This window comes from Anomaloglossus baeobatrachus, chromosome 1 (genome assembly GCF_048569485.1).
Source record: "Anomaloglossus baeobatrachus isolate aAnoBae1 chromosome 1, aAnoBae1.hap1, whole genome shotgun sequence".
Lineage (NCBI taxonomy): Eukaryota > Metazoa > Chordata > Amphibia > Anura > Aromobatidae > Anomaloglossus > Anomaloglossus baeobatrachus.
In genome coordinates, this window is record NC_134353.1 from 181,465,587 (window position 1) to 181,490,488 (window position 24,902).

The following is a 24,902-nucleotide window of genomic DNA, read 5'->3' on the forward strand; positions in this document are numbered from 1 at the left end:
GTATACTTTTCATAAATCATTTTATGTGATCATATATTAAAAATTTCATGTTATAAACAGGATTTTCTGTCTAAGTATAATCATTGTCAAAATGTTTCCTAAAGTGTAATTCAGGGGACAGGAGAATAAGATGTGGGCAGCGATGGGGCAGAGTCAGGGTGCAATAATGTGCATGCTTGTGGTTTGTGACAAGGCTGCATTGCATGTGCTCTCCATTGTGTCCATCCAGAAAACCTATTGTTAATCTGTTTGCAGCTGTCTCAGAGAAAGGAGTGCTGAATAATTAGTTGTCAACCTCAGTACTTCACTTATTTTCTTGCATTAGATATTATGAGTAGTCACCATTATTTAAATGCATATTAATGAATAATATCCCCTGGCCAAATGCTGCTGGTATATAACCAGAAGGTAATAACCAAATTGCCTATTTGCTGCTAATTGTGTAACATGCACAAAACCAAATAAAAAAACATAGGTAACATAGAGACTGACTAGCAACTGTAGTAAACTAGTAAACTTATTGCCATATTTCTACTTTACTAATCAAGCTCTATAGTAAAATACAAATATAAAGCATCACTTCCATGAAAATAAAGTAGTATAATAAGAAAAAAGCTTTTAACTGCTGAAACACCCTGTTATATCTCCTGCGCACACACCTATCCTCATAATGCTTGGTGATGTGACCTATATGATTTGAAAGGTGGCTGCACATAAAAAATACCACTTTTAATTTACTTTGTCCTTTCCCATCAGTGGAGTCATAGAGGTGGCAAATGTGAGCCTCCTCTCACTGTCATACCTCTTTGTTGACTCCAACTTTGGCCCTTCCAAAACAATGCGATGAGCTAAATATCATTTCAGAGCATTCAGATGTTCAGCATGCAGCGCAATAAAGGGTAACGATTGGGAATATTATAGAAAAATGGGTCTGGGGATAAGGAGAGGGAAGAGGGGACACCTGTATCTCACCTAAGTCTTTATCCTATGCTACCTAGTCTTTCTATACAGGTTCTTTCCCCCGTTGTTGTCATGTGCCTAGGCCCTCGCGCGCATTGAACTCACCCTGGCTAGTGAGAAGACCGTCGAGAACTCTAGTCTTACCATTGTAATAATACAGCACAAGGTAAGGGAGATAGACAGGATAAAAATAGACACAACAAGAAAAATACTTCAAGCTCCTCCAATGCAGCCAAACACCACAGCTGCAATAGTCACGACTTCACAGCTTCTTCCAGAAACAGGCTCCTTCCAGATAAGAAAGAGCCCTTAACCCCTGCAGCAGTGAAAGAAAGTAGATTCACTCAAATATCATTTGTAGACCTGCAAACAATAAGATGTTGTGACCTTCTGGTCCCAGACTTCAAGAGGTCTCCCCAGAGTGAGACACACTCATTACACAGTGCTTATGTGCTGTTTTACATCCCTGTGCCATATTGGTATCCAGGGTGTGAGGACATATGATTATCTATGCCATATTATCATATCTAGTGCAGGAAGGGGTGAAAGAATAGAAATGAACAGACTGACTGGATCATATAAGGAGAAACTTGGGAAATGATGTTTGTACTGTATTCATCTCTCAGCTCTGACAGAAGTTTCTAGCTGTGTAACAACACATACAAAACATATTCTCTCTGTATAAATAAGTAATGTAAATGCAAATAATGAAAAAGCTGTTGGACCACCACATAATGATAATATCTACATATAACTGTAGAAATCCATACCTAGACCGCATACATTCACTTTTTCAGTTACTCAGCATCCTCTGCTTAATAGAGTCATGAAACAACAGAAGTATTTTGTAATTTACCCACTTTTTTATTGTTCAATAATGCCTGCATTCATACACGATAATTTTGAGGAAATAGGACGTTTGCCAAGCTAAACACATTTAGAAATACAGCTTAGGCTTCCTGGTAGTAAAAGTGTTAAAACCGAGAGGATTATAGAGCAGAAGTGGTAGTAAAGCAGAAAGCAATATAAAGTTATTTTGTAAGGTAGTGGAGCAGCACCAAGTATAATGTCTGTATTTAGAGCACAAACTGAACTAAGCATGTTGCTTAATGATCCTTGTAATAGAAGAATTCTTTTCTTTCACAACAAACTTCTCCTCCGGGGTACTGTACATTACTGTGATCCGCAGAATGAAGTGAGGCTCTGATTGAAATCTCTGTGTAAAAGTGTTTACAATAAACCCGAGTTCACCAGGCTCCTTCAAATATCAGAAGAAAAAATCCAGCAAGGACTGAGACTAATTTTCAACAGTTTATAGTCCATTGATACTGAGTCTCCACGTTAGGTATTGACATTTCACAATAGTTTAGTCTAGAGACCTTTTAATGCCACAGAAAACTTCAGTGACTCATATGTACATTGTCATTCATTTTGTTTTGTATAGTATAGTGTAACACTATCGTCTGTTCTGATTTAGACTCTATTCCTATTACACAGTGCAATTAACATTATTTATTACCTTAATTTATTGTTACAGGCATAAATGGTTCTTTTCTCTAAATCAGAGATCTGAATCCATAGTTTATCTGACGTAGTTTACATTAGAAAATATAAAGGACTCATTTCATTGAGGTGTTGACCCCGGCATGATGGCATAAAGCACCTTAAAAGGTCACAAAATTTTGTGACTTTTGTCATTTTCAACTTTAGGGCACTTTACACGCTGCGATAACGCTATCGATATCGCTAGCGAGCGTACCTGCCCCCGTCGGTTGTACGTCACGGGTAAATCGCTGCCCGTGGTGCACAACATCGATTACACCCGTCACACGGACTTACCTTCCCTCCTTTCTAAGGGGGCGGTTCGTACGGTTTCACAGCGAAGTCACACGGCAGTCATCCAATAGAAGCAGAGGGGCGGAGAAGAGCGGCTGTAACATACCACCCACCTCCTTCCTTCCTCATTGCCGGTGGGCGCAGGTAAGGAGATGTTCGTCGTTCCTGCGGTGTCACACATAGCGATGTGTGATGCCGCAGGAACGACGAACAACCAGCGGCATGCACCACCAATGATATTATGAAAAGGAGCGACGTGTCAACGATCAACGATTTTTGATGTTTCTGCGATCGTTGATCTTAGCTGTCACACGCTGCGATGTCGCTAACAATGCCTGACGTGACCCCGACAATATATCGTTAGCAATGTCGCAGCGTGGTAAGCATCCTTTAACTTTGCTAAAATGTGTGAAGCATTGACGGGATAGAGTGTGGCTATGCCCACTGGTCCAATTGGTATGCATGCATTAATGAGTTAGGTGAATTCTATTCCAAATTGCCCCTTAATTATGGTGCAATTGGTGCACTGGTGTTATAATGCCAGTCTTAAAAGGGTTGTCCCACAAACAATATACAATATAATGTTTAATAGATCTTGTAATAATAATATGTTTCACAAGTGCTTCTGTGCTGAGATAATCTTTTACATGTGTGCCTGTGCTGTGTACTGTGTAATGGCTGTGTCTGACTATGCATAGCTGCTCCAGTTTATGGTCTTATTATACCGCAGCTCTTTGTGAGGGGAGGAAACAAAAGAGTTTACAGGCAGAACAGCATGTGATCATAGCTGCTTGTGTCTGTGAGGTAAAACATTAATCTGCCTTTTTAAACCAGGCAGTAAAGTTTAAAAGAGACAGTGTAATACAGGGTGGGCCATAACTATGGACACACCCTGGGTGGGCCATAAATGTGCATACTCCCTGATAAAAAAAGGCATCACCCAGCCTCAAATGTTTTTCCCCTCCCATGTACTAATATGCCACAAACGGTAAGGTGATATCAGCAACCACTTTCATTTTAACAGGGTGTATCCATACTTATGGCCCACCTAGGGTGTGTCCATACTTATGACCCACCCTGTACTTTACCTTACAGAAAGAATCAGCTACGATCTCATGCTGTCCTGTCTGTATACTGTCTCTTGCTTCCTCTCCTTCCCAGGGGCTGTGGTATGTGCCAACTATGCTTCTGCATGGACAAAAACGGACATTACACTGTACATAGCAGGAACACATATATAAGATTCCCTCAGCACAAGAACATTTTTTTTAACATATCCAGTTATGTTGGTACGGAAAACCTTTTAATGAATCTGTCCCTTAAAGAATTCTGAAAATGAATTCTGGCTCCATGAAATCCGTCTTCACAGGGTGCCCTCTTGAGATATTAATCAGATTTGTTAAACAAATTAAAAGACGTTATAGACAGGGAAACATAATTTTTCAGGTCAGGTCAGGTCAGTATGATCACAGCAATACCAAATTTGTTTAATTATTTAAAAAAAAATGCTGAACTTTGTAAAAAAAAATTTTTGCACCACAACACTCCTGCACGAGGCCTTGTCTTGTGCACGCCAAGCTGATTATTAATTCAATTTTGGGGTAGATACTAAATTTTGATTGCTTTCATTGGATTTTTTGGGGAATATGTTAGTCTTAATAGATAATTCATTTTAGATTTTCAATGATAAGATTTTAACAAATAGAGATATTATAGCAAATATACTGTATGTATTGTTTTTTTATTTATTTATTTTGAAAAAGTGAAAACAGGATGATTACCGTAAGCTTTTACATATTTTTATTTTTTAAATGCTCTTCTTCTTCATTTTGTTGTCTACTTAGGTGACCTGAACCAGAGATGATTTGATCACATGTGATCTATAGTGCATTATTATGGTATTGCAAGACGTACATTATAGAATAACAATCTCCCATGAAGCCTAGCCTGTGGATGAGCTTCATGGAAGTAGAAATAGGGTAGAAATGAGGACCTTGGATGCTAGTATACTTACCAGATGTAATTCATCTACTTAACCCCTTTACGACCCAGCCTGTTTTAACCGTCATGGCCAGGCCAATTTTTTCACTTTTGACCAGTGTTACTTTGACAGGTTATAACTCTGTAATGCTTCAACAGATTCCAATGATTCTATGGCTGTTTTTTTCAAGATATACTGTACTTCATGTTAGTGATAAGTTAGGATGATATTTTTAAATTTTGAATTTTTATGCCTTTAAACCAGAGAGTTATGTCACACAAAATAGTTAATAATCATCATTTCACACATGTCTACTTTACATTAGCACAATTTTTAAGAATATAATTTTATTTGTTAGAAAGTTAGAAGGTTTCAAAGTTTATCAGCAAATTCTAATTTTTGCAACAAAATTTCCAAAACCATTTTTTAGGTATCACATCACATTTGAAGTGACTTTGAAAGCCCTATGTGACAGAAAATCCCCAAAAGTGACCCCATTCTAAAAACTGCATCTCTAAAAGTGCTCATAACCACATCTAAGAAGTTTATTAACATTTTAGGTGCTTCACAGAACTAAAGCAGTGTGAAATGGAAATTTTACTTTTACCCACAAAAATGTTACTTTAGCCACAAAATTTAGCATTTTCACAAGAGTAACAAGAGAAAATGCACCATACAGTTTATTGTTCAATTTCTCCTGAGTATGCAGATACCACATATGTGGTGGAATTCTACTGTTTGGGCGCACGGCAAGGCTCAGAAGAGAAAGAACACCATTTGAATTTTAAAGTGCAAAATTGTCTGGAATAGATAGCAAAAGCCGTGTTGTGTTTGAAGTGCCCAAATGGTGAAAGTACCCCATAGTGCCCCATTTTTTAAACTAGACCCCATGGGCGCACAGTAGGGCTCGGAAGGGAAGGAACGCCATTGGACTTTTTGAACACAAAATTGGCTGAAATCTTTAGCAGACGCCATGGCGCGTTGGGTGATTCCCTGGTATGCAGAAACAGTAGAGCTCCCACACAAGTGACCCCATTTTGGAAACTAAACCCCTCAAGGAATATATCTAGATGACTTGTGAACACCTTGAACCCCCAGCTGCTTTACAGAATTTTATAGCGTGGAGCCATGAAAATGAATAAATACATTTTGTTTTACCACAAAACTGTTACTTTAACTACAAATTTTTCAAATTCACTAAAGTAAAGGAGATAATAGACCATAAAAATTTGTTGTGCAATTTCTCTGGACTACAGCAATACCCCATATGTGGTCAAAAGCTACTTTTGACGCACAGTACATAGTGAAGAAGGGAGGGAGCATCACATTGGAGTGCAGATTTAGTTGGAATGGTTTACAAATGCCATATCACATTGGCAAAGCCCCTGAGGTGCCTAAGCAGTGGAGCTCCCCCAGAAGTGACCCCATTTTAGAAACTAGACCCCTCTGTCATGATCCAGGACTGGGAATTCCCGCTCCAGAGTTTCCCAGACCCGGCCTTGGCATGTCAGGAGTTAACTCCCATCAGCCTCGTTCTGGTTTCAGGAGACACTCTATCTGGTCTCTGCAATTGCATCCTGTTGTTGGTTATAGTTTTGCTCTGCAGCCTGTGACTTGCTCTGTTGAGAATTCCTGTTTGATCTGACTCCTTGTTACTGTGCTCTGACCTGTACCCTTCCCCGCTCATCCATATGTCCCAGCTCCTGACTTCCCGCTCCTGTCTGTTGTTTTTGTTTCCCTCTGTATACCTGATCTCACGGCTTCCGACTCGGTTTGGTGTTCTAACTTGGTTTTGATCCTCCCTTTGCAGTGACTTGACTTTACTGGCTTTAGACTCTGATTGTTTGACTACTCTTTTGCCCCTGGTGGTTTGCCGGGTAACTGCCTGCTGTAGTTACTCTGCTGTACTTTAGCTACCTTTCTGTTACTGAGTTACTTTGTCTCTCCTTCTCTACTCTGCTGCCACCTAGTGGGGAATACACTGTACTACGTCCTATCAACCCTTTGTACAGTGTGACACCCTCAAGGAATTTATCTAGATTTTTGGTGAGCATATTGAACTCCAGAGTGCTTCCCAAAAGTTTATAATGTTAAGCTGTGAAAATAAAAACATGAATTTTCATTTACTACAAAAACTGTTGCTTTAACCCTAAATTTTTGAAATTCACTTGGGTAACAGGAGATAATGGACTATATAATTTGTTGTGCAGGTTCTCTTGAGTGAACAAAGTCGACAAAAAAAAGGAGAGGGCGTGCAGAAATTCCAATATTAAACAGGTCTTTTCGTCATAAAAATTTAATTCTATATTGAAGCATGATTAAAAATGTTACAATTGGTCTATACATTTTTTTCTCTTAGAAAAGACTCACCTACTCATATGGGATCTAAGATTGATAGTAGTGTGCAGCTGAATAGATGTTTGATAATTCGACACTCATTTTTCATATTTTCTTTTTTTCCCTCTTGCTCTGAATTTATTATAATGCACTATTACTTAATAATAAATTCAATAGTATTTACAGTCATGGGTCTTTTGCGAATAATTTATATGATGCCACCATATGTGTCCTGTATGAAATTCATCGATGTTATCCATTACTTATGGAATATATTGTTAACCAACATTATAAAGACATCTGAGATTCTGCCTTCTGTATAGAGTTGACAGTTTTTAAAGAAGTTGGTTATCTAAAAGTTTGATATAATTAACACCATGGGTATTTTCTAACATATTGATTCCAAGTCTGAAATGGTCAGACCATGGCACTTGGCATGCTTGCAATGGCTCATGTGCTTAGATTATTGAACGAGTCGATCACTAGCCTCATCAAAAATTAATACTGCCCTTTCAGCTCTATGAAAGTTGTTGGGGTCAGCAGTGTGTTACATTAGTTTTGTATCTTCTTTAGGGAACACATTGCTCTGCTCTACAGTAACATCCATAAAAGTGTAAGACCGGAACTGGAGATCTCTGAATACCATGATGATTTATACTATTCTAATCATTTTTTTTCCATTAAGTTTATTCTCATTTTTATGTTTATCTTACATTTGGTAGCATTGCACATACAGTAGTGATCAGTGAGTGTAATCGTTACTATTCGCTATTCTCACGGTATTCGGGTTACGCGCTACATTGCCAGTTTTTGTGTACTCACGTCGCGATATTCAGACGTGCCGCCCAGTAGGCATGGCGCTTGATTTGCAGACACTAAACATGCTGGGCTTGTTAACCAATCACAGTAATGCCGCAGCTGTCTTGGGATTGCGGGAACGGAAGCGAAAGCAAGAGGGAGAGAGAGAGTGAGAGAGAGATGCATGCATACATATTCTCCACGCTCTCCCCATTCAGTTTCATCACTTTCCCATGCCCCAGACCTCTTTGATGAGTCCAGCAGAAAAGTTCTCGCATTTCCTATTGACTTGCATTGTACTTGCTATTAGGAGCGAATAAGCGAGTATTATAAAGTACTCATTACGAGTATAGTGGCTTCAAATATTACGGTACTCTCTCATCTCTAATTGCACAATTTCCTAAATAGAATGTATGGAGGTGATTATTAATGGCATATATGTGTACTTCCTGGCAATTCATTAAATGTGTAATTGTACACATTTAACGGGGTATTCTAATGTTATTAAATTTCTTTATTTGGTTATATAGCATGAAAATAAGTGCACGTACAATTGACTTTTTCTTTTCTGTGGTTCTCTTGATATGACAACTTTTATCTTGCACAGTGTACAGCATTTTGCTAGGGAGATGAGCCATCTGAAATTGTCTCAGTATGCCCGGTAGCTTTATTTCTATATTTCATTTTCAGAGTACAAATTCACATTGTGGCGCCCTGGACTAGCCAGGTCGTCACAGGTAACATACACACACCCCCACCCCCATTAGACAGTAACATTAGCCAAACATAAAACCCTTGTTGCCTCCCTCCAGGGTCTGATGTCCACACCAGGTGGGGCGGAGCCAAGCAGTTGGCCCCACCCACCGAGGAGTTCACAGGCCTGGAGGCGGGAAAAGTGTCAGAGAGTAGTTTTGGAGTTTGAAGTGTGAGTAGTAAACACTTGGGTGTCTGGGTTTGTGGCCCAGGCACTGACAGCAAGGTTGGCAGACGGTGGTGGCCATCTGCAGGAGTGGTGAAGCAACGCGGAACCGTAGGAACGGAGTCGGGCGTTGGCCCGCCGGTACCGACCGGGGAGCGAAGTGAAGCCAGCACACACAGGCAGGGCCATCGGATCCCGACCAGGCTTTGAGCCGCCGACAATAGTCAAATCCGAGTTTGACTGGAACCCCACGGGTTCCCTAACAGCCAAAGACCCGATAAAAGGCAACCGCCCACACCGTGAGGGTATACAGCTACCACCTAAGGCTAGAGACCCAAGGGCCAGCGCCTGCGGGCAAACGGGCTCCTCCGGTATCCAAACACCGGGGAGCGGACTACCGTTGGGGATCCATCGTAGTCAAACAAGTAAATCAAGGTGCAGGGAAAGACAGCCGCCATCACCTGTCTGGGGAGAGACACTGCAGCCGGCTGCGGGATCCGTCCAGCCAGCCGTTTGGTTTACCGAGGACTTTGTGCATCTCTTGCTGAGTGACTACACCTGTGCCATCCGGCACCGCGCTGCACTGTCCCTGCACTCCTGCACCTCACCAACCCTGCCTCCCCCTCACACCACCGGGCCCCGGGACCACCGACCCCTACCCACGGAGGGGGAAAACAACATCCCAGCTGCTCCCTGCCATCGCTCCCAGGATCCCCGTCACCAGCAGCGGTGGTGCTCTTCACCACAACCCGTGGATGGCGTCACGGACTAAATCCCTCAAACGAACCACCCCTTTCACTCACGGGCGAGGAGCGCCGCTCGAGTCCCCGGATCCGGCCCACCGCTCGAGCCACCGAGCGACCAGCAGCAGCGGCGGTGTCCTCCCTGCCCGCGACAACTTGGCGTCACGAACAGGATTAAACCCATCTACTTACCAGTAGAAGTGCGCCTTGTGGTCTCCGCCGGCGGTGCCCGGCCAAAAATTTTGAAGTGCCGCCATCTTTGCGCGAAAATCTCCCGCTCGAGCATCTTCTCCGAGCAGGGAAGGCGTGAAAGCAAAGCCCTGCCCCAACAAACGGAAGTGCTGAAGAGAACCAAGGGGGGTGCGGGTGTGTGTCTGCCTGATGTAGCCGAGGCTATAAAAGCGGGGACGCCAGGACTCTGCCAAGATACCCAGTTCCTGGAAGCAGCTTGCAACATGTCCGCACCACCTGAGAGGCCCGAGTCTCCGGAGCCTGCCCCCGGGATGGCAGCTTAGCTGAAGACCCAAGTGATGCTGTTGTGCTGCTGTAACTGGGCCCAAGTACGGGACCTGCTAGATCGCTGGACCGCTGAGATGGTGGAGCTGGCTACGGTCGTGCGGGCACATGAAATAGAGGCCATGCTAGAGGAGCTGGTGAGTGACCCATGCACTTGTGTCCCTAAAGGACCGGCCGCTGCGGCTGAAGGACCCGGTCTACCCCTGGCCCCAGCAGGGCCCGACACATCGCCTGTGCTGACCGCCCGTACAACCCAGCGCAGACCGCTGTCCCCGATGGAGGTGTTGGAGTCCGTGTTGCCCCGCCAGGGCCCGGAGGCCCGAGAGGACACCTGCCCACCAATGGCTGGAGCGGTTGACTTGGAAGAACCGAGAGCGGGCCTCTGTACACCGGCTGACGACAGGTCACCTGCCACTGAGGAGCCACGAGTCTGGGCTCAGCTGGAAACCGTTACCGACCTGCCAGGTCCCATCATTAACCCCCTGGAGTCAGATGACAGCGGCTCGGGGACTGACACGGAGCCTGTCTCAGAGGAGGAGGGAGTTTTCGGCTTTTATGACATGGAGGCCATTTACATCCCTCGGAGCGGGAATAATGGATACCGGGCAGCTCTTCCTCGTCGCGCCTGCCGTGCGCTGGAGGGGCTGGAACCCGTGCTTCTTCACCTGGAGCCGGGTGAGGAGTACGGAAGTGAGCAATAGTGGCAGCGGTCCTCAGTTGCAAGCAAGTTGTCCCCATTGGGACCCTCAGCAGTTTAAATGAATGACAAAAATCAACCGAGTTTTTCATCTGATTATCTGTGTCATTATTCCGGCCGTTGCCGGCAAGTTGTCCCCGGAGGGACTCTCTGTGTTATCACCACCCACATGAGGAACTACTCATGGACATGGCCGAGAACTGGCAGGCCACCCATGAACTTGTGGGTTTGTAAATAAGTGTTGGGATGGAAAGCGTTGCCGCCTCCGGAGAGGCAGATTGGAGGAAGGGCCCGCAGCAGAGCAGGCTGGGGCCCTGCCACCACCAGGACCGGTGGCCATCCTCCGGGGGTCAGGGGTCCCCCTGGATGTGGGGTCCCCTGAAGTGACAGCCGGGTGCGAGTAACCATACCCGTTCCCGCTCGGGCAGCCTGAACCTGGACTGGGGTCAAGGGGTGCTGCCCACTTCTTAGGGGCAGCATCAGGGCTAGGTTGCTTGGGTGGGAGAGCGGAAGATATCCGTCCATCCGTCAGTATTAAAAATGTGTTTTATATGTGGAACGTTCAAGTGTCCTAACAAAAATGCTTATGTTTGAAATGTTTACATGTTATTTATGTTGTTTTTACAGTTTTAAAAAAAAAAATAAATAAATAAAACTGGTGATGAACGGGCAGCCTGCGGACGGTCTGCATTTCACCAAGGGGGAATGTGGCACCCTGGACTAGCCAGGTCGTCACAGGTAATATACACACACCCCCACCCCCATTAGACAGTAACATTAGCCAAAACATAAAACCCTTGTTGCCTCCCTCCAGGGTCTGATGTCCACAACAGGTGGGGTGGAGCCAAGTGGTTGGCCCCACCCACTGAGGAGTTCACAGACTTGGAGGCGGGAAAAGTGTCAGAGAGTAGTTTTGGAGGTTGAAGTGTGAGGAGTAAACACTTGGGTGTCTGGGTTTGTGGCCCAGGCACTGACAGCAAGGTTGGCAGATGGTGGTGGCTGTCTGCAGGAGTGGTGAAGCAACGCGGAACCTTAGGACCGGGGTCGGGCGTTGGCCCGCCGGTACTGACCGGGGAGCGAAGTGAAGCCAGCACACACAGGCAGGGCCATCGGACCCCGACCAGGCTTGGAGCCGCCGACAATAGTCAAATCCGAGTGTGACCGGAACCCCAAGGGTTCCCTAACAGCCAAAGACCCGATAGAAGGCAACCGCCCACACCGTGAGGGTATACAGCTACCGCCTAAGGCTAGAGACCCAAGGGCCAGCACCTGCGGGCAAACGGGCTCCTCCGGCATCCATACACCGGGGAGCGGACTACCGTTGGGGATCCATCTTAGCCAAACAAGTACATGAAGGTGCAGGGAAAGACAGCCGCCATCACCTGTCCGGGGAGAGACACTGCAGCCGGCTGCGGGACCCGTCCATCCAGCCGTTTGGTTTACCGAGGACTTTGTGCATCTCTTGCTGAGTGAGTACACCCGTGCCATCCGCGCTGTCCCTGCAACCCTGCACCTCACCAACCCTGCCTCCCTGTCACACCACCAGGCCTCGGGACCACCGACCCCTACCCACGGAGGGGGAAAACAACATCCCAGCTGCTCCCTGCCATCGCTCCCGGGATCCCCGTCACCAGCAGCGGTGGTGCCCATCTTCACCACAACCCTTGGGTGGCATCACGGACTAAATCCCCCAAACCAACCACCCCTTTCACTCACGGGCGAGGAGCGATGCTCGAGTTCCCGGATCCGGCCCACTGCTCGAGCAATCAGCAGCAACAGCTGCGTCCTCCCCGCCCACGACAACATTATGTTAAAATATCTCAAATAAAGCTAAAATATCCACAAACGTTTCTAACATGTAGTTCACTGTAGTAAATTGTGAAAACGTTTTGTGTTTTTTTATTTTTAAAGTAGCAATTGATGAATCCGCTGCAAACATCTGGGGAAAAAAACACACCTTTGATAGTGAACTGTGAAAAGACAATGAACAGGCAAACATAAGATTGAAAAGCAAAAAAAGGCACAAATTAAAAGGGGAGTTTGGATTAAATTAAAAAAAAAACAGGCTTAAAGGGACTTTGTAAGTAGAGATGAGTCACCCCCCTAGTGTTCGAGTTCGGTTTGTCGAACGGCGGGTGTGTTCGTCGAACACTTTCAAACACCATTGAAAACAATGGCAGGCAAACACAAGCAAATACAAACATGTACAAACACGAACGCACACACACATATTATGCTCACCTTACCTTCCGTTCCATCGCCGGCCTCCTGGGACTTGTAGTTCACCGGTACAAGATGTGTATCAGGTAACCATGCGACCGATGCCCCAGAGATTCTGCTGCCAGAGCGCTGACGTCAAAGGCAGGAGCCGCTTTCCTCTGATTGGCCAGCGCACTGCCTTTGAGTAGCGTCTGACAGAGGAAGTTCCTCCCTCATTGCGATGGTTACCCGATACACGTAGTTCGCCGCTACAGGATGTGTATCTGGTAATCATCGCAACCGATACCGGAACTTCAGCTGCCAGAGCACTGACATCAAAGGCAGGAGCCGCTTGCCTCTGATTGGCCAGCGCGCTGATTTTGAGTAGCGTCTGACAGAGGAAATTCCTCCCTTGACGTGATGGTTACCCGATACACATCCTGTAGTGGCAAACTACATGTATCGGGTAACCATCGCCAAACGAAAGCTCCGGGGCATCGGTCGCATGGTTACCCGATACACATCCTTTACCGGCGAACTGCAAGTCCCAGGAGGTCGGTGATGGAACGGAAGGTAGAGAGTAAGAATAATATATGTGTGTGTGCGTGTATGTTTGTTTATGTTTGTGTGTGTTTGTGTGAGTTTGTGCTTGTTTGTGTGTCTTTGTACGTGTTTGTGTGTGTTTGTGCATGTGTGGAATGGCACAATAGGGGACCAGAATGGGATATTTAACAAGTTGTGGAAGGAATTGTCTGCATTGCAATGATTTCCTATGGGAAATCTTGCTTTGCTAAACGAGTAACTTGGTTAACAAGCACACTTCCAGAACAAATTGTTCTCGTTAACCAAGGTTCCACTGTATTAACATTGAATGACAGTATTACTGGGAAAAGCCAGTTACGCTTTTGGTGATGGAACCATTATCGAACATAACCTTGAACTGTTGAACTTGAAGCTAATTGTTCGCGTTCATCAAACGACTCGAACATCGCCTAAAACAGGTCGAATTTGAGATTGGCGAACAGTTCGATTCGAGCACCGCTCATCTCTATTGGTAAGCACAATGGGAGTGTGCCGCCCCTGCGACAGCCGACGGGCTGTTCGGACCCGGATTCACAGTGGCTCGAGGGGTTTCCGGATCCGAGGCGGGGTCGCGTGGCTACCCGGAATAAAAAGGGGAATAATTTGGGTGGTGAATGGGATAACGTTTGTGACACCACCCACGGTGTGTGGTAACATGAGGGACAACCGCTGCCGGTTGGGGGGGAGCCCGGGGATGATGGCGTGGCAGCTCGAGATGTTTACCCCTCCGTGGGCAGGGGGAGTGATATCCCGGGACTCGGTGATGAATGGAGTGGGGAACCCGTCGGGGGTGAAGGAATATCGGGTACTCACACAGTCCAAAGTCACTTACACTGACACCAGGTAAACCAAACTCTTAAATGCTCCGTCTCCGTTTGTCGAGCACGCTGGGTCTGTGCCCCTTTGGTGTTACTGGTTGGTCTGAAGCCTTGTCCCTTGCCACTGTGTGTCCTTCGTATGGATCCCTTTCGCTTAAAACTACTCGGGTCCCGCTCACCTGCGTGGCTAGCAGGGTGAGCTTGCTCTAAGGGTTCATGCCTGGGACCTTCTAGACGGTTGTGGTAAGTCCTATCCCTCTCGTTGCGCCAGTACCCTGATTCTGGAGCGGGTGGGGAATGGTTCCTGAAGACTTCGTTCCCGTCGGGTGAATTACTGGGCCGCGTGAAGCCTCTTCCCAGCCCAGGGTCCACGTACCCTGTCGTGCCCTGGCCCCTGCCCGGTTGTAGCACAAGGCAGCTGGCCTGTTCTCTGTAGCAGCACCGTGCCCCCTGTCACTACCCCCTGCGACCGGGGATCTAGCTCCTTCTGGCCAGGCCAACGTCTGGCACCTGGGACGGGTACAGGAGCCCAGCTCCACAGCGTGACCTGTCCTGTCACCACTGTGTCACTGCTCAACTACTACTCAAATGACATCTCTGCCTTTCCTCTTCCATCCCTCCATCTGGGTGGCCCTATTCCCCTCAGGCTGCCCAATGGGTGTTTGGTGGGTGTGGTGCAGAGTGTTCCTCAGGATTTAGGTATACCTGTTGGTAGCAACACCAAATTGACAGGACCCGTAACCAAGGAGGAGCGGGTACCACGCAGAAGGGCAGATTGCACGGCACCCTTGTGATGACCTGATAGGCCAGGGCGTCACAGGAGCATCAAGGTGGGGTAATCATTTAAATACATCTTCTCACCCACTTGTTTTCCATCTATCTCCTCCCTTCACTGGTTCTATAAAGCCAGAGCTGTCAATCGAAGAAGAGGGTGGAGACAGAGGGAAAACATACAGGTATATTTAAGTGAATAGCCAAGCCATGATGCGCAAGCGCCTGTACTTGGTTGGAACAGAACAGTCAATCTGTGCTGACAGTCCTTTTAAAACACCAACTACTAAACATACCCTTGACTTTTCAATGTATGTTTAATATGAGATTCAGATTCTTTTTAACCTTTTCACTGCCAGGGATTTTTTTACATTTTGCACCTTGAGCAGCCAGGACAATATTCATGACGTGTACATATCAGATCAGGGAAAGATGCTGGCTCAGTGTGCAAGCCCTCCTTAAAGTTAGGGAGATGACCCATGACGTACTTAACACTTCATGGGTCATTAAGGGGGTGAAAACAGGGTTCTTTTTTTTTACCGAGGAAACAGAAAATAAATGATAGGAGATGTTTGTATTCATAGCAGAAAGGGGTAACATATTAACGATTTCAGGTGGCATTGCATTAATTAACAGTTTCACTGTAGTTGCAATGATATACACTTTGCAGACTCGTATTCTCGTATTCATCTCTCTGGTGCAAGCAGATATTTCCTGAGCAGCCTTTTCCTCATATCCTTGTTAGTTAATCCGTAACAACAAAGATGCGCATGTAACATGTAAAATAATGACTATTATAATTAATATTAATATTAATTTTATGCAGAATTAATTTCAACCTATTGGTTCAGCTCTCCACACCAGTCATGGTTTCTTATGTGGCCCATCGGGAAAATTAATTGCCCATGCTTGCTCTCAGATGGGCTCACAGATGTTTCTGCTATTGACTCTTTCTGACAGCGTCTGACTAATGATGAGCGAGTTTCGAAATACTCGGATTCGCGATACTCGTAACGAGTATTCTCTAATACTCGCGTATGAATTCCAAATAGTGTGTGCAATGCAAGTCAATAGGGAATACTCGCAATGTAACGAGTAACCCGAATGCTGCACTATTCACTACTCGCACGAATAGTACAGCATTCTGGTTATTCATTACATTGCGAGTACTTCCCATTGACTTGCATTGCACACAGTATTCGGAATGAGTATGCGAGTATTAGACAGTACTCGTTACGAGTATTGCGAATCCGAGTATTTTGAAACTTGCTCATGATTATGCCTGACACAAAATAATCCAGTTCTTTAAAAGAAAAGTGTCACCAGATTTTTGCTACTCCATCTGACAGTGGCATAAAGTAGAGACAAAGACCCCAATTACGCGACGTACTGTATCACTTACAGGGCTGCTCACTGTGATTTTAATAAAATCACAGTTTTCTCTACTGCAGTTGCGCCGCCCCGCCTGCCGCTGCTTGGGTCTGGATCTTCTGGTGTGTGGCTCGAGGGTCTCCGGATCCGGGGTATCCCACGGACACTCCGAATGAAAAGGGTCGGGGGGTGGTGGACGTATATGTACGGGCTGAGCCGTACTAGGTTCGTGACGCCACCCACGGTATGTGTTGATATTGGACACCACCGCTGCAGTTACGGGGCACCCGGGGGAGATATTGTGAAGCAAGTTGTTAACCCCTCCATGGGCAGGGATGGTGGCCCCGGGATCCGTTGGGGTTGGTGGTGCAGGGAGATGGGCGACCGCAGGGTACTGGTGTACTCACTATTAAGAAAACACACGAGTCTCTGGTAAACCAAGGTGATGGTGGTTGGTGCCTGCAGGCGGCTGGTGGTCTCTGTCTTTCTGCTGCACCTTTTAGAATGGTGGACGGCCTGTGCTTGCAACTTCAGGAGTCCGCTCCCAGCTGGATGTGGCCTAAGGAGCCCTTGCCCGCAGACGCTGGCCCGTGGGATCTCTGAGCCCTGGCAGTGGCCTGTTTTCCCCCTCGGTGGGCTGTTGCCTTCAATCGGGACTTTGGTTGGGACAGGACCTCTAGTCTTGGCTGCAATCAGTTAATTAACCAGTTCCAGTCACTTCTGGACCTAGCTTCAGGGTTTGAGTACCCCCCTGTGTGCTCCGGTTTCCGAGTTGGTTCCCCGGGTCGGTACCGGCGGGCCACTACCCTGTCCAGGTCCACCTCGGTTCCACCGAGCCATCTTCTCGGCTCCTGCAGACGCAGACCGCCGTCTACCTCCTAGCCAAAGGCACCAGGGCTCCTACCCTGGTACCTGTCAGTTTTCCTTCAGGCCTCAGACACAGGCCTGACCTCCACTGTCCTTGAACTCTACAACTGATCTCACTTTTCCCTGCTCTGGCTGTCCAAAACTCCTAGGTGGGCACCTTCCAACCGCCTGGTTCTGCCCCCTGGTGTGTCTATCAAGCCCTAAGGGGGGTGACTAGGGTTTTAAAGGTTGGCTGTGCTGATGTCACCTGTGAGGGAAGGGTGTTGTGTGGGGCCCTATTTGTGACTACCTGACCCGGCCAGGGTCACCCAGTTCTAGCTGTTATTTGAATGAGAAGCCTTATACTTCCACCCACATTTCTGACTGGCTGTTTTATGCCCATATGCAGTATACACAGAAAGCTGCCAATCAGTGGTTGGGGTGGAGTTATACAGAGTTCATGAATAGGGATAAGCAAACATCAGGCTCGGGGTTTAGGCTCTGAAAATGACATAAAAATCCCTGTGGTGAATGTGACACCCCTGTGGTACCAGGTGCCACAAAACGTAACGTGGAAACCCAATCCTCAGAATATCCATGCCAGTCAACACACCAGCACCCTCAGGACACGTACACAACCCCAATTCTAAACTGGGAGACTGCCTAGCAACAGGTAAAAGGGATGGGCAGTGATTTTATAGTTGCCACCCCATCTTTAGGCAGAGACCCAGCAAGGGGAGGGGCGAGTGGTCAGTTGGGAAGTTGGCGGGAGGAAGTAGTCCGAAGAAGAGCAGAAAAGGAATTGAGTCGGTTAGAAGTAGGTAGTAGTCGGAGGAGTGAAAGAGTGAAGTAAAGAAAGAAAAGTGTAGAAAGACCTGCAGTAACAATGGAAAGCTGTAACAGGAGTGAGGGACTTTGGAGTAAGGAACCAGGACTCCAGGGACTGTGGGTTACTTGTGGAAGTGGAATACTCCAAGAACCACGGGGCGCCTGTGGAAGTCTGGAACCTAGGCTCACAGGACTCAGCACGAGGCGGGGTGCAGACCCTAGGACAGAGGGACACTTTATGGTCAACTGTTAAATCTGCCAGGCGAGAAGATCTCCAGGGTCCATTACCAACCAAAGAGTCTGAAGCATCAGCAGCAAAGAGGGGATTGGGGAATGACCCCCTTAAATAGTCCAGGCTGCCTGCAATAGGAACAAGACAAAAACGGAGGGGTTCCCCAGAAGCTCTAAGCCACGGGAACCCAATACAAACAAGAGTGCACAGAGGACAGCTACCCCGGGTCACAGTTGGCACGGAGAACAAGGGGAGCCGGAACACCTAGAACTGGCACCAGCAAGTCAAAGCACTGAAACCAAGTAAAGACAAGTCAAGTTAAAACTGCAATACTGGTGTGGACTGTTTCCTTATCGCCTCCATACACTCACACAGACGGATGCCCACTACAATCCCCATTATCCACTGCTGGGGCCTAGCCATGCTTGCGGAGGGCCGAAAACACCTAAGCTTGCCCTGCAGCGGCGGCCTCAATAACCTGGCCGCACACCGAAAGTGGCGTAGTCGAAAAACTCTTTGTTTTTTTTATTTCTCCCTTTCCTTTTATTTTTACCCTTTTTTTATTTGAACCGACCCCCAGGGTCATGGAACTGGGCATCGGCCACGACCACGACTGTTCTCCACTGTGCACCGCGCGCCTGGGACCGAGTACCCCACAGCCCTGGGGTGTCACATGAGTATTCTACTGTGCTTGTTTCTGAGTGATTACCTGCCTTGTCCGCGCTGCTGGAAGTGTTTGTTTGTCACAAATTAGGCTTTCATTAAGTGTACTGAGCTGTTTCATTCACGGAAAATTAAATAATAAAAAAAAAACAACCCACCCACCTCCGGAAATGTTTTGTTTTAGGCCCATAGCAAAAGATTTCTGGAATAAAGTGGGCAATGTTGTTTTTTTTAATTCTCCATGAACAAAACAGCTCAGTACACTGAATGAAAGCTTAATGTGTGACAAAAAAAATACTTCCAGCAGCGCGGACAATACAGGTGGAATGAGGTTATTTTGTGGCATGTTTGAAATTTTGTGAAATTTGTGATTAAGTTAATTTTCATGGCAAATAAACTTTACATTTTTTACAATTCATTTGATCAATCTGTAAAACAAACAATCTAGAGTTAGGGGTACTTTGCACGCTGCGACATCGCTAGCCGATGCTAGCGATGCCGAGCGCGATAGTACCCGCCCCCGTTGCACTTACCTGCCCTGCGACGTCGCTCTGGACGGCGACTCGCCTCCTTCCTAAGGGGGCGGGTCGTGCGGCGTCACAGCGACGTCACATGGCAGGCGGCCAATAGAAGCGGAGGAGCGGAGATGAGCGGGACGTAAACATCCCGCCCACCTCCTTCTTTCCGCATTGCTGGTGGAGGCAGGTAAGGAGATTTTTCTCGCTCCTACGGCTTCACACACATTATGAAAATGACCGAGCTACACAGATCACCGATTTACGACGCTTTTACGATCGTTTATCGGCGCATCTAGGCTTTACACGTTGCGACGTCGTTACCAGCGCTGGATGTGCGTCACTTTCGATTTGACCCCGACTATATCGCAGTAGTGATGTCACAACATGCAAAGTACCCCTTAATGAAAATTGCCATAATGTAGATAGAAACAGACCGAGAATTCCCCAAGAGTCCCACCACCGCAACGGCGCTGGTGGGGAACTCTCAGTGTTGCATGTTAGATCATATGACATTGTCCATTTGTCATCTACAGCACCCAGCAAGGTTAATCTATTGGATTAAACAATCTATTATCTGTATACCCGGCGGTGTCATCCCTTTCTGCAACCTCATTTTAATGAATTACATATTTTGCTAGCAATTCTATTTGGACTTCTGGGTATACCCACTATTCACCTTTGTTTTAATATGGAAGGTGTGGTAGTTAAGTTTTATCCTAAATTTACTTATCTATGACTGGCTAGCACAGAAAGCCAGCCTGCTACCAACAGCACCAGCACTTTGTCAGTGAAGAGTCAATGTATATATCCTCTTGTCAAACCTTACTGAAATTATTTTTTGAGTTATCTTTTAAAAAATTGTGAAGCAAAATTAACCAAGCTACATGACACCTCATGACAATTCAGTACAATTACGGTTACACCAAATGTACTGTATAGTTTTCTTTTACTATTTTAGTGGCTTAAAAAAAATGATGAACTTTGTATTAAAAAAAAAAAAAAAATGTTTGTATCACTGTTTTCTGAGACCAATAGAATTTTTGTTTTTCTGTCAAAGTATCTGGGTGAAGGCTTGTTTTTTTGCATGGTGCGCTTGCATGGTCATTGATAGCATTGCATAGCACTGCTTTTGATTGCTTTTTGTAACATTACTTCAGGTAAATGTGATTACCAAAAAGATACATATTTATATTTCTTTATGATATTTACCTTACAGGACACATAATTCCAAATCTTCATAGATCAACCTTTTACAGATGCTGCAAAACTAACATTTTTATATTTTTTTTTGTTAATTTTTTATATTTTTAAGAGGTGAAATAGGGGATTCAAACTTTCATTTTTTTTAGACTTTTTATTGTATATTTTTTTTAATCATTGTCATTATTTTTAGTTTACCAATGGGACTTGAACCTTATATACTGTAATAAAAATTGATGTCTCATATTGCGCACTGCCTGTGGCAGGACTTCATAGAAGCTCAAACATACAGTTAGGTCCAGAAATATTTGGACAGTGACACAAGTTTTGTTATTTTAGCTGTTTACAAAAACATGTTCAGAAATACAATTATATATATAATATGGGCTGAAAGTGCACACTCCCAGCTGCAATATGAGAGTTTTCACATCCAAATCGGAGAAAGGGTTTAGGAATCATAGCTCTGTAATGCATAGCCTCCTCTTTTTCAAGGGACCAAAAGTAATTGGACAAGGGACTCTAAGGGCTGCAATTAACTCTGAAGGCGTCTCCCTTGTTAACCTGTAATCAATGAAGTAGTTAAAAGTTCTGGGGTTGATTACAGGTGTGTGGTTTTGCATTTGGAAGCTGTTGCTGTGACCAGACAACATGCGGTCTAAGGAACTCTCAATTGAGGTGAAGCAGAACATCCTGAGGCTGAAAAGAAAGAAAAAATCCATCACAGAGATAGCAGACATGCTTGGAGTAGCAAAATCAACAGTCGGGTACATTCTGAGAAAAAAGGAATTGACTGGTGAGCTTGGGAACTCAAAAAGGCCTGGGCGTCCATGGATGACAACAGTGGTGGATGATCGCCGCATACTTTCTTTGGTGAAGAAGAACCCGTTCACAACATCAACTGAAGTCCAGAACACTCTCAGTGAAGTAGGTGTATCTGTCTCTAAGTCAACAGTAAAGAGAAGACTCCATGAAAGTAAATACAAAGGGTTCACATCTAGATGCAAACCATTCATCAATTCCAAAAATAGACAGGCCAGAGTTAAATTTGCTGAAAAACACCTCATGAAGCCAGCTCAGTTCTGGAAAAGTATTCTATGGACAGATGAGACAAAGATCAACCTGTACCAGAATGATGGGAAGAAAAAAGTTTGGAGAAGAAAGGGAACGGCACATGATCCAAGGCACACCACATCCTCTGTAAAACATGGTGGAGGCAACGTGATGGCATGGGCATGCATGGCTTTCAATGGCACTGGGTCACTTGTGTTTATTGATGACATAAGAGCAGACAAGAGTAGCCGGATGAATTCTGAAGTGTACCGGGATATACTTTCAGCCCAGATTCAGCCAAATGCCGCAAAGTTGATCGGACGGCGCTTCATAGTACAGATGGACAATGACCCCAAGCATACAGCCAAAGCTACCCAGGAGTTCATGAGTGCAAAAAAGTGGAACATTCTGCAATGGCCAAGTCAATCACCAGATCTTAACCCAATTGAGCATGCATTTCACTTGCTCAAATCCAGACTTAAGACGGAAAGACCCACAAACAAGCAAGACCTGAAGGCTGCGGCTGTAAAGGTCTGGCAAAGCATTAAGAAGGAGGAAACCCAGCATTTGGTGATGTCCATGGGTTCCAGACTTAAGGCAGTGTTTGCCTCCAAAGGATTCGCAACAAAATATTGAAAATAAAAATATTTTGTTTGGGTTTGGTTTATTTGTCCAATTACTTTTGACCTCCTAAAATGTGGAGTGTTTGTAAAGAAATGTGTACAATTCCTACAATTTCTATCAGATATTTTTGTTCAAACCTTCAAATTAAACGTTACAATCTGCACTTGAATTCTGTTGTAGAGGTTTCATTTCAAATCCAATGTGGTGGCATGCAGAGCCCAACTCGTGAAAATTGTGTCACTGTCCAAATATTTCTGGACCTAACTGTAGCAGCAACGGGAGGTTTCAGCTGGCCCCTGGCAGCAATAGCAATGCATCAACACTAGTGATGAGCGACCCAAGCTCTGACCCCAGGCCCGAAGATCTCAGGGAACTCCATGTCACTATCTAGATCCACCCAGATAATTTAAATGAAAAAAGAAAGGAAAAAGAAGGAATATAGGAATAAAGCAGTAGCCATTTACTTTTTGAGTCACGCAGATGTAACACTACTTCCGGGACCACGCCCTTTCCACCGCCACTACTAGTGTCTCTGATCGGTTGCAGTCAGACTGCGCTCCCACCCTATGTGACAGCGTGTCTAATAGCTCTGAATCAAACATGCTGTCTATGTCCTGTAACGTTGCGCCCTGCAACGTGGGGGTTCCACTCACTTGCAGCGGTGTGAGGTAGCTTCAGCAACACACGTACACAGTCTCTTCATAGAAATTCCGGCAGTTTATTTAAAAACACTCAGCATAAACTGCCCTCAAACATAAACAATAAGTCCATAATGGAAGTTTTAGCAACTTCCCCACTCTATGGCTCCTGCCAGCGTACAATTCTAGCCAAGGTTCCTTCCAGCACCCATGGCCCTCTGCAGACCCCTGTCTGTCTCTTCTCCTGGAGAGATTCGACCCTACAGCCCTGGCCTGGCTTGGCTGCACTCACCTCAGACTCAATATCAGAGCCTTGTGTTCAGCCTCCACACAGGCTGATACACCCAGAGCTCCCGGCTCTGCTCTCACTTGTTTCCAGTACACACACACTGGAAGTCTGGAGCCAGTCTCTATCTAGACTGCCCTAGACACACTCTCAGAGCTCCCTGCTCTCACTTGTTTCCAGTCCACACACTGGACGTCTGGAGCTAGTCTCTATCTAGACTGCCCTAGACACACACTCCACCTAGGTTCAGAGACAGGATTGCTTTAACCCCTGGAGCCACACCCACAGGTGGTAAGGAGTGTGTAATCAGCATCACACACCCTTCCATGGCTCTGCATGTAATGCAATCCTGTGGAACCACAGGTCCCAACCAACTTCACATTGCAGAGCACCCATGCTTCTGCAAAACATACCGACCCTTTGTTACACAGCCGGTTGATATGTCACAGTCCCTATAGCAGTGTAAAAATAAATACATTTTGTACACAGTTTTGATGTGGTTTTCTGCAAGGAGATGCAAATTTGGTTCAGAAATCTGGTGCATATATTTCTGCAGCAAATTTGATCTCCTTGCCAGGAAAACCGCACGGAAACACAGTCAAAACAATTTTTGTGAATTTTTTGGTCAAGAGATGCAGATTTTGTGCTGAAATTATACACCATATTCCTGCACCAAATCTTCATCTCGTGGCAAAAATTGCATCAATACCACATCAAAACCGCATTGTGTTTTGATGCATTTTTTGCCAGAAGATGTAGATTTGGTTTAGGATATGGTATCAAACTAGGAGATGCAGGTCTGGGAGATGAATTCACCGGAGGTGAAGTCACTGTGTTCAATGAGGTTTGCTGAGGTCAGTTTACCTGCAGTCACAAGTGGGGTACCATTGGAATCTCCAGATGTGACTGCAGATAAACTGAATGACGTCACCGCTCATAACTGCAGCTCAGTCAGTCTCTGCCTGAAGCCACAGCATGCGGTCATGTTTTCTAATGTGCCAATGCTCTCTGACCTCAGTAATAAGCAGAGCCGGTATTGTTGTGGGACCCCTTATGGATTACATATTTGCAGGGGTGTTTTGGGGTTAATAAATTGGAGAAAGAGGGTGTCTTTTAGTATTATATTTAAAATAAAGGATTTTTTTAGTTTGTGTTTATTTCTTTTCACTTACAGTATTATTAATGGGTCGTCTCATAGACCTTCCCCATTATTAATCTAGGACTTAGTGGCAGCTGTGAGCTGTCATTAACCTCTTATATTACCCCAATTGCTACTGCACTAGAGCAATTGGGAAGAGCCTGGTAAAGTGCTGCAAGCTGCTATTTTTCAGCTGGGGGGCCCAATAACGATGAGTCTTCCCAGCCTGAGAATACCAGCCACCTGATGTTGGCTTTATCATGGCTGGGTATCAAACTGGGGGGCCCGCACACCATTTTTAAAATTATTTATTTAAATAATTTTTTAAAACAGCCACATGGAGTCCCTCTT